Source organism: Herpailurus yagouaroundi, unplaced genomic scaffold (assembly GCF_014898765.1).
Source record: "Herpailurus yagouaroundi ecotype Mexico unplaced genomic scaffold, PumYag 67793, whole genome shotgun sequence".
Taxonomy (NCBI): domain Eukaryota; kingdom Metazoa; phylum Chordata; class Mammalia; order Carnivora; family Felidae; genus Herpailurus; species Herpailurus yagouaroundi.
In genome coordinates, this window is record NW_024420586.1 from 21,668,482 (window position 1) to 21,678,193 (window position 9,712).

At 41.8% G+C, this 9,712-nt stretch overlaps 1 protein-coding gene across 1 annotated transcript in view; it reads right to left on the minus strand.

Moving 5' to 3' along the window:
* Positions 1 to 9,712, minus strand: part of LOC121025941 (EF-hand domain-containing family member C2-like) — a 94,925-nt gene that overhangs the window by 22,863 nt on the left and 62,350 nt on the right. The gene's annotated exons all lie outside the window — the stretch shown is intronic.

The following is a 9,712-nucleotide window of genomic DNA, read 5'->3' on the forward strand; positions in this document are numbered from 1 at the left end:
AGAGAGAGAGAGAGAATACTACTCAGCAATGAAAAGGAATGAAATCTTGCCATTTGCAACAACATGGATGGAACTGGAGAGTATTATGCTAAGTGAAACAAGTCAGAGAGAGATATCATATGATTTCACTCATATGTAGGATTTAAGAAACACAACAGATGAACATGAGGGAAGGGAAGGAAAATTAAGATAAAAGCAGAGAGGCAAACCATAAAAGACTCTTAAATACAGAGAACAAACTGAGGGTTGCTGGAGGGCGTGGGGGGAATGGGTTAAGTAGGTGATGGGAACCAAGGAGGGCATTTTTGGAGATGAGCACTGGGTATCATATTTAAGAGATGAATCACTGGGTTCTACTCCTGAAGCCAAAACGACACAGGATGTTACCTAACGTGAATTTAAATTAAAAAGAAAGTTAAAAACAAAAAGATGTTGGACACTGAATTGAGGTTGACATACTAAAGCGGTAAATTCTAGGCAGGCCCGGGTGGCTCCGTCAGTTAAGCATCCGACTTCAGCTCAAGTCATGATCTCCCAGTTCATGGGTTGGAGCCCCACGTCGGGCTCTGTGCTGCCAGCTCAGAGCCTGGAGCCTGCTTGGGATTCTGTCTCCCTCTCTCGCTCTCTGCCCCTCCCCCACTTGTGCTCACTCGCTCTCAAAAAGAAACTTAAAATGGTAAATGGGGAAAACGATGTTGGAAGGCCCAGAAGGACAAGGGAGCTGGAGTTTCGTTGAGCTTCCAGTAAAGGTAGGGAGAGGGGGCAGAATATGCCGCCCCAGAAGGTACCACTTTGGATATGTGGAGTATTTGGACCCGAAAACAACTGGGTTCCAGCAGACTCGGGGAGAATTTTTTTACCTGTCCCTTACCTGCCTACGAGAAGTTAGATAGGGACCCCGTACCAGGAAGGGAGCCATTACCAGAGAGAACTTTTCTATCAGGAAGACATATTGGCATGGCATGGTAAATATTCGCTGACCAGACATTCGTTCTCCACATCTTCCCGTCAAACGGCTTCCTCCTCTTTGAAGTCTCAGACCCCTACACCCTTTTCCTTAGCTCTGGATAGAATGTCAGTCTCAATTAATTATCTGATCACCTCTGTGTCTTAGTGGGGCTCCCAGAGGTATGTAAGTAAATTTGTGTTTCTCCTGTTCATCTGTCTTATGGCAATTTAATTAGACCAGCCAAAGAACCTAGAGGGGAAGAAGGGCAACGTCTTCTGCCCCTTCAGGATTCGTTCTGAAATTTTTTTTTTTTTTTTTTTTGGCTTTGTAGTTGGGTATGAAAGCATGGCGATATAAAATTCATCACTCTCACCTACCTCTGTGCATTGACTGCTATCGGTAGGAGTTTGTGACTGAGCAAAGGGACACAGACCGCTTGACCACACGTCATTTATGTAATCATTGAATATCGGGCAAATAATACATTACAAGAGAATGAAGGATGCTAAATAAAAATGAAGAGAAAAGAAAAGATAGTATTTTAGGCCGGGCTTCAATAGGAGAGGGAGAGACTGATAGGTCATGTTCTGGTCCTCTGAGACTCCAGCATGCAAGTGAAGGACAGTAGAATTCGTCACTCCAAAATATGCCTCTTTGGTATAAGAACTATTTTAGAGTGGCTTTTTTTGTTGTTGTTGTTTGCGTTTGTGGGGTTTTGGTCTTTTGTTTTTACACACAGCAAACACAGGAGTACCTCTGGAAATAGAGAAGTTACCTTTCTGGAAGACATGTACCTGTATAAGGGAAATTTCCATTTGTAAGGGCATCCAAAGAGATCTCTAGAACTTCTTATCACTGGAGAAGACAACAACTTAAATCTGCATAACAACCTCACTTTAACAGCACCTTTCCTGGGGAGCCTGGGTGGCTCAGTTGGTTAAGCGGCCAACTTCGGCTCAGGTCATGATCTCGCGGTCTGTGAGTTCAAGCCCCGCGTCGGGCTCTTTGCTGACAGCTCAGAGCCTGGAGCCTGTTTCAGATTCTGCATATCCCTCTCTCTGACTCTCCCCTGTTCATGCTCTGTCTCTCCCCGTCTCAAAAATAAAAAACCGTTAAAAAATTTAAATAAATAAATAAATAAATAACAGCACCTTTCCTGGTAACCTTCCAACGGAGTCCCCACCCCAAACACCTTTTATCTTTTAGCTGGAGGTGGTATTTAAGGTGGTGGCTTGGGACATTTGGGGGAGTTACTCAGTCTTCCTGGGTCTCTCCCACGTATACATTTTATTAAGCTTCTGTTTGTTTTCCTCCCGTTCGTCTTTTTTTTTTTTTTTCAACGTTTATTTATTTTTGGGACAGAGAGAGACAGAGCATGAACGGGGGAGGGGCAGAGAGAGAGGGAGACACAGGATCGGAAACAGGCTCCAGGCTCTGAGCCATCAGCCCAGAGCCCGACGCGGGGCTCGAACTCACGGACCGCGAGATCGTGACCTGGCTGAAGTCGGCCGCTTAACCGACTGCGCCACCCAGGCGCCCCTCCCGTTCGTCTTTTTTATTACGGCGGGATCTCAGCTGAGAATCTAGACCCGTCCTATTTTCCTCCCCTACAAAAGGTAGGGAGCAAGTCAGAGTGGCAGAGACAGAAAGACAGAAAAGGAAGAGAGAAAAATGTCACCTGTAGCAAAGTAGAATACAAGGGAAGAGACACCAGATAGACCAAAAGTGATCTCACAAAGATTAAAGACTTAATCACAAAGGAACCTGAGGTACCAGAGGATCCAAAGAGAATGTCCGGAAATGAAAACTGCCAGAAATAACAATTTATGGAAACGTAATTATGATACAAGCTTTCATCATAATTGACGTCCAACAAAGATTAGATAAATAAGGTCCTAGAGGATGTAAATGGGTAAATGGCTGTAGTTGTCTTGAAAATGGGATGTAAATATCATTCGGCAGGGACATGTGATCTTTAGTTCCGCAGCAGGCTTCTGCCAGCCCTACTGTGTTATACAAGGTTACCTGCACGATCCCCGAGGCAATCTGAACAGTTGAGGCTGGCCTACAGGATATAAAATCTGAAATCAATTAGCTTTAAAAAATAGAGAGCGTGGGATTTCTTCATTATAAAGGAACATTTTTAATTGGTTAGTATTCCTGAAATTAGCATCGTCTTACAATTATAAAGGCAAAAGAAACTGGAAGCCGTCAGTTTGATGGAAGGTGTGAATGTAGCCTTGTGGGGAAGGAGTTAATCCTATTTTCATGTCAGTTGAGCTATTTACTTTGCATGCGCGTCCGGAAGAGCTGGAGTTTAACATCGATTTGGATTCCTAATTTCCACTTTAAATTGTTTTCAAAATGATTACTGTCTGACACATGAAATAATTGTGTGCAGAAGACTGCCCATCACGGGCTAGGCAATGCAATCCTGAGACAAAAGCAAAAGCAAAACTCTCCCTGAACAAATCTGAGAATTGTTTAAAGACGGTGAGGGTGGTGCGACCGATGCATGAGTCATCAAGTCTGTATTTCTCAGAAACTAAATAGCTAAGTGTCCAAAATTTACAGCCGGATTTTTCTAGAGATGCTGTCGGGACAGACATGAAAGTCCAGTAATATTCAATGAGGCTCAACATTCTATAGAGAGATCAGCATCACTAACGTAAGTTTTAAATGTTTAGGTTCTAAAGAAGAAAGTATATGTGACCGCTAAGGATCAATGCATACAATTACAAGGGGGTAGACAATACAAATTTCTGTACATTTTAATTTTTTTAAATGTTTTTATTTACTTTTGAGACAGAGAGAGACAGAGCATGAGCAGGGGAGGGGCAGAGAGGGGAAGACACAGAATCTGAAGCGGGCTCCAGGCTCTGAGCTGCCAGCACTGAGCCCGACGCGAGACTCGAACTCACGGAGAGTGAGATCATGACCTGAGCTGAAGTCGGACGCTCAAGCGACTGAGCCACCCAGGCGCCCCCAAATTTCTGTACATTTAATGTGGTGTTGTTGATCCTCCCTGAAAAAGCTGTTAAGTCAGTGATTTCTTTTATGAATACAGAGTCCTAGACTTAAGAAAATAAACCATAGGAGAGTTTCTATCGCATATATAGAGGATGGCTCCCCTATTCGTGACAACTGTACAGTTCCAGAAATTTATCACGCGAAGGGGAGCAGAACGTGACATCCCAAAATACTCTTCTTTGGCATAAGAGTTACCTCGAACTGATTCTTTTTAAGAAACAGCTGACCTAGGAGAAGCTCTGAAATCCAAGTAAAAGTGACCATTTTGGTTTTTGTTTCTAAGGTGTTTTTTTTTTTAAATAAAAGTTTGTTTATTTTGAGAGAGACAGAAACAGCGCAAGTAGGGGAGGGGCAGAGTGACGGGGGCGGGGGGCCCCCCGAGAGAATCCCACGCAGGATCTGTGCTATCAACACAGAGCCCGATGCAGGGCTTGAACCCAGAAAACCGTGAGATCAGGACCTGAGTCGAAACCAAGAGTGAGATGCTGAACCATCTGAGCCACTCAGGTGCCCCTAAGGTTTTTATTTATTTATTTTGAGAGAGAGAGAGGGGAGGGGGGCAGAGAGAGAGGGAGTGACACAGAATCCCAAGCAGCCTCTGCACCATCAGCCCGGAGCCCGACGCAAGATTCGAACCCACAGACCGTGAGATCATGACCTGAACCTAAATCGAGAGCGGGACACTCACAGAGGAAGCCAGAAGCCACCCCGGTGCCTCAAAAGTGACCCTTTTGTACGAGCCATTTACATGTATAAGGGAAATCTCCATTTCCAAGGGTGTCTCCCTCACTGTACCAAGAAGAGGAGGGATGACCAAATACCTCTAGAAACTCTTATCAATGGAGAAGGCAGTGACTTAAATCTGCATAACAACCCTACCCTTGTTTACTATGCTTTTCCTAGTCCCCCACCCCCCCACAAGTGGCTCCCCCACTCCCAACAACCTCTTTTGTCTTTAGCTGGAGATAGTATTTAAGGTGATGGCTTTGGCCATTTGTGGGAGTTCCTCAAGTTTTCTTGGGTCTCTCCCATGTATACAGGAGGTATACAAGTTATTAAACTTCTGCTTGTATTTTTCTTGTTAATCTGTCTTTCATCATAGGGGCATCTTAGCCAAGCACCTACAAGGGTAAAGGGAAAATGATTTTTCCTCCCCTACACAGGCTAATTCACAAAAAATTCTAATAAACTGAAAACACATAAAGTATACAAGTTCCAGTCATTAATCACAAAGCAATACAACTAGAAATGTTATTATGTAACTATAAACAAAAATTCTCACTAATAATTATTGTATTGTAATTAAAAGTAAACTTGAAGATACAAAACATGAGTATAGAATTAAAGATGTACAAACCTATAAAATGTTGGTAAAGTGATAATCTTGGGTGAATTACTGGATTTAGATTACTACCTATGAGAATTTAGAGTTAAAGAGGGCTTACTCGGTTCATTGTTCTAACTCAGCTATCTTCAGGCTTGGCTCTGCTTTAGGAGCCAAGAAAAAAAGAAAGCGAGCGAGCGAGCGAGCGGAAGAGAAAGAGAGAAAGAAAAGAGAAAGAAAGGAAAGAGGGAGGGAGGGAGGGAGGGAGGGAGGAAGAATGAAAGAATGAAAGAGACAAAGAAAGGGGGAAAAAAATGAAGAAGAAAAAGAAAAGGAAGAAAACAAAGCCCAGGCCCAATGAATCAGAATCATGTGGGGTGTTGGGGGGGGGGGGGAGCCCCTGGGTGGCTCAGTCAGGCGTCCGACTTCAGTTCAGGACATGATCCCCCAGTTCATGAGTTCGAGCCTGACTTCAGGCTCTGCACTGACAGCTCAAAGCCTGGGGCCTGCTTCACATTCTGTCTCCTTCTCTCTCTGTCCCTCCCTCTCCCCAGCTTGTGCTCTTTCTCTCTGTCTCTCAAAAATAAATAAAAACGCTTAAAAAAAACTTAAAAGGGGTTCCTGGGTGGCTCAGTCTGTTAAATGTCCTACTTCAGCTCAGGTCATGATCTCCCAGTTCGTGAGTTCCAGCCCTGCCTTGGGCTCTGCGCTGACAGCTCGGGGCCTAAAGCCTGCTTCAGATTCTGTGTCTCCCTCTCTCTCTGCCCCTCCCCCCCTCCCCAAATGCATAAGCATTAAAAAGAAAAAAAAAAAATTTTTTTTAAGAATTATGGGGGCAGGTAATGATGAGAACAAAGGCAAAAGAAAGGTAGATAAAATTAAATTTCTTTACAATCTGCAGCCTGCGGACAAATACAGGCAGAGCAACATTCCTCAAGGAACTCACCACGGCCTTGACATTAATGCTTTGCTAGAGGCAAAAAGCTACCTTAACTTAACAATAGCCAGACCTCCAGGATGCGGTAAGTCTTCTATACCATGAAAACCCTTTGGGAAACTTCCTTTATCTCTGCCCCTCCCCACTTAAAAAAGTATATAATCAATTGTTCCTCCCTGTCCCAGTGCAGATCTTCCGGACTCAGGGTCCTGTCCCCGAGCTTTCATAAAAACACCTTTTTGCACATAAAACGTCTCAAGAAGTCTTTCCTGCCGGCTCACTCGCCACCCACATCACATCAGGTAAGAGGGGCGTTCGTATTTTTTCTTAAAGCTCTCCCAAGTAATTCTGAGATGTAGCCAAGAGTTTTGACTCAGTGAGCAATAAATTGAGCAAAAATTTCTGAAAGTGGGAAAATCTGTCATAAGGAAAACAAGTAGAAAGCAAAAAGGATAAAAGCATAAATAGAAGAATTTGAAAGGAGAAAAACAACTGTAATAAACAAATCCAAGACTTTCTTTAATACACAGGTAGGAGTCTAGCAAAGATAAGAAAGTATGAAGTCAGAAGTGAGTTACCGCAGGACACAGAAATGTAATAAATTACAAGACGTAAATAATCTTAACATAATAAATCATGCAAGCTTTGACGAAAACAAATTTTAAAACCACAATTAAATAAGTGATTTTTGTAATAACTGTGAATTATCAAACTACAATGAATAAACTAATAACCGAGTAAGCAGTGGAAAGAACTGTCTCTACAAAAGGCTCCGATGGGGATGATTTACTATCGGGTTCTTTGAAACTTTTCACGGACGAGAAAACTGCCACATTATGGAACTCGCTCCGATACCAAAAAAAGATGGAAAGCCACGAAGTGAATTCTAATGCCTGATAGACATAACATTTAAAAGTAAACTATGGAGCCCTAGTCCTCATCCCCCTCCCCCGGAGAATCCCCTGCAGAGCCTTTTAAATTCCTGATGCCTGGGCCACATCCACACCAAGGCACGTATGATATCAGAACCTTCAGAGTGGACCCAAGCATCACTGATTTTTAAAGCTCCCCGGGGTGACTGGAGTGTGCAAGCCAAGGTTGAGAACCGCCTGAGACAATTTCACGATTTGAGATTTAAAATACAAGCCAACAATTCAATAGCCTGTAACCATCATATGCCCACCTGCACAAAAGGCAGCATTCTCCTCACAGATGCAAAGATGTTGACAAATACGTAATGATCTCATGCTGTTTCCAACCATATACATTTGTATTTCTTTATTTTTTTTAATGTTTGTTTTTAAGAGAGACAGAGAGAGAGCGTGAGCAGGGGAGGGGCAGAGAGAGAGGGAGACACAGAATCCGAAGCAGGCTCGGATCCGAGCTGTTAGCACAGAGCCCGACACGGGGTTCGAACCCACTGTTGTGAGATCATGACCGCAGCCAAAATCAAGACACTTAACGGACTGAGCCACCCAGGTGCCCCATAATTATTGTCTTTATTGTCATTACTGTCAAAGAGACAATACTCTGAAGAAAGAAGACTGCCCTCTGATGAATCCTGCTACCTTTATCCAGCTAGAAATCAGTCAAAATGGGGGCAGGTCAGGGTGCTATTATTGTTCCAATTATTACTCTTACTGCTTACAATTTATAACCGACCGAGTCACCCAGGCCCCCCCCCTTTACCACATACACCTTCAAATCCAAGAGTAATTCCTTAATAAGATTGAAAAGCATCTGCTCTAAAACAACAGCCTAAATATCCAGCACTATAGTTAAGTAAACCATGCATCTACTACAAGCAGGAACAGAACAAAATTGCCTCTCCTGGCAACGTTATTGAATACCGTTTTGAGGAGTTCTGGGCAACGTAAGAAGGTATGAAATAAAAATATTCACAAGAAAGAGACAAAAAAAAAGTATTACAGGCTGATACAATAATGGCATAAGCAAAAGCTGAGAAACTATAAAGAAAGGATTTCAGTATAACCACAACTGAATCAAAACTATTCTTATGTACCAGCAATAACCAGCTGAAAATATAGTGGGAGGGAATAGTTATGTTCACAATAGAATAAAAAATAACCAAACACTTAAAAATAGTTGTCATGAAAACTCTGGGACCCAGATGAAACTCTAAAAACACTTGCTAGAAAATACAGGCGAACTTGACTAACAGGAGGGGCATATTCTGGGTAAGCAGACTGAAATAACATAGTTCAGGTTCACTGGTGCTTTGGAAGAATTTGAAAAAAACAACAATTCTACGTCCACCTGATGAAAGAAACAAGTCTGCCTATTAAAGAAAATTATAAAAATTAAAGGTAATGTAGGGGAGCTAACCCTCCCAGATTTTATACATTACTATAATACAATGCTTCAATTATCAAAATAGTGTACCACCACAGTAGTAAGAAACAGAATGATGTGAAAAACAAAAATGGGTCTGGAAATAAACTCTATTACATGTAGAAATTTAAAACGTGAAGAGGCAGTCACATATCAATAGGTGAAAAAAGTACTAACTTGGAATAGCATCAAGGTACATCCCAACCTGAAACAAATTATAACCCAAAATATATACCAGACGGGTTATCAGCTTAAATATAGCAAATCAACACCCTTTACCCATCCCCCAAATATACGTGCTCGTGTCAAAGCCTTGAAAGGGAGGATGGCCGTTCTAGGCTTAGGAGAAAAAGAAAATTATGAAAGAAAAAAAACAGAACTTGACTATAAAAACACAAGTGATCACTTCAACAGACTAAAATGTAAATAAAAAACATGCTAAGCAAAAAATTCTAATAGGAGTTTAATTTATAAAGATATGTTTTAATTAACTTTTAAAAGACCCTGTAAGAAGAAATGAAAAGAGAGCTTCAAGTTTACCAGAGGGTCACTACATAAAAGAAAAATGTTTCCGCTAAGAAATCGTCAGCTAAGAGCGGATTAAAAATCACAGGCAGCGGTTTTGTTTCTCCTATTAAATGGACCTGGTGGGATTTTTCATCACAGATGGGATTTTAAACTACTACTATGCTTCTAGGACAATGGGGTGCTATGAGGAGCCATGTTTAAATTCCTATACTTCTCAGGAACTCCATTTCTGGGCATGTAGCCCAAAGAAACAAACCAAAATATGGAGAAACATATGTGCAGAGATGTTCTTTGCAGCGGGTTGTTTTGTTTTTTTTTTAATAGAAAAAAAACTAGCCCGAGGGAACGTAAAAAATTAACAGAAAGGGAAGTGTTCGGTAAATTATGGCACATCTATGTACTCTGTGGAATATTACGAGGGCACTAGTATGAAGTTTTCAAAAATTATACAGCAGGAAGGAAAATACTTCAGATACGCAGAAACGTTGAGCGGAAAAAAACCACAGAACTGAAAATGGCAACATACCATAATTACGACTATGCTTTTTTAAAGCACGTATACTTAAACATGTTTTAAAAACTATGTTTTTCC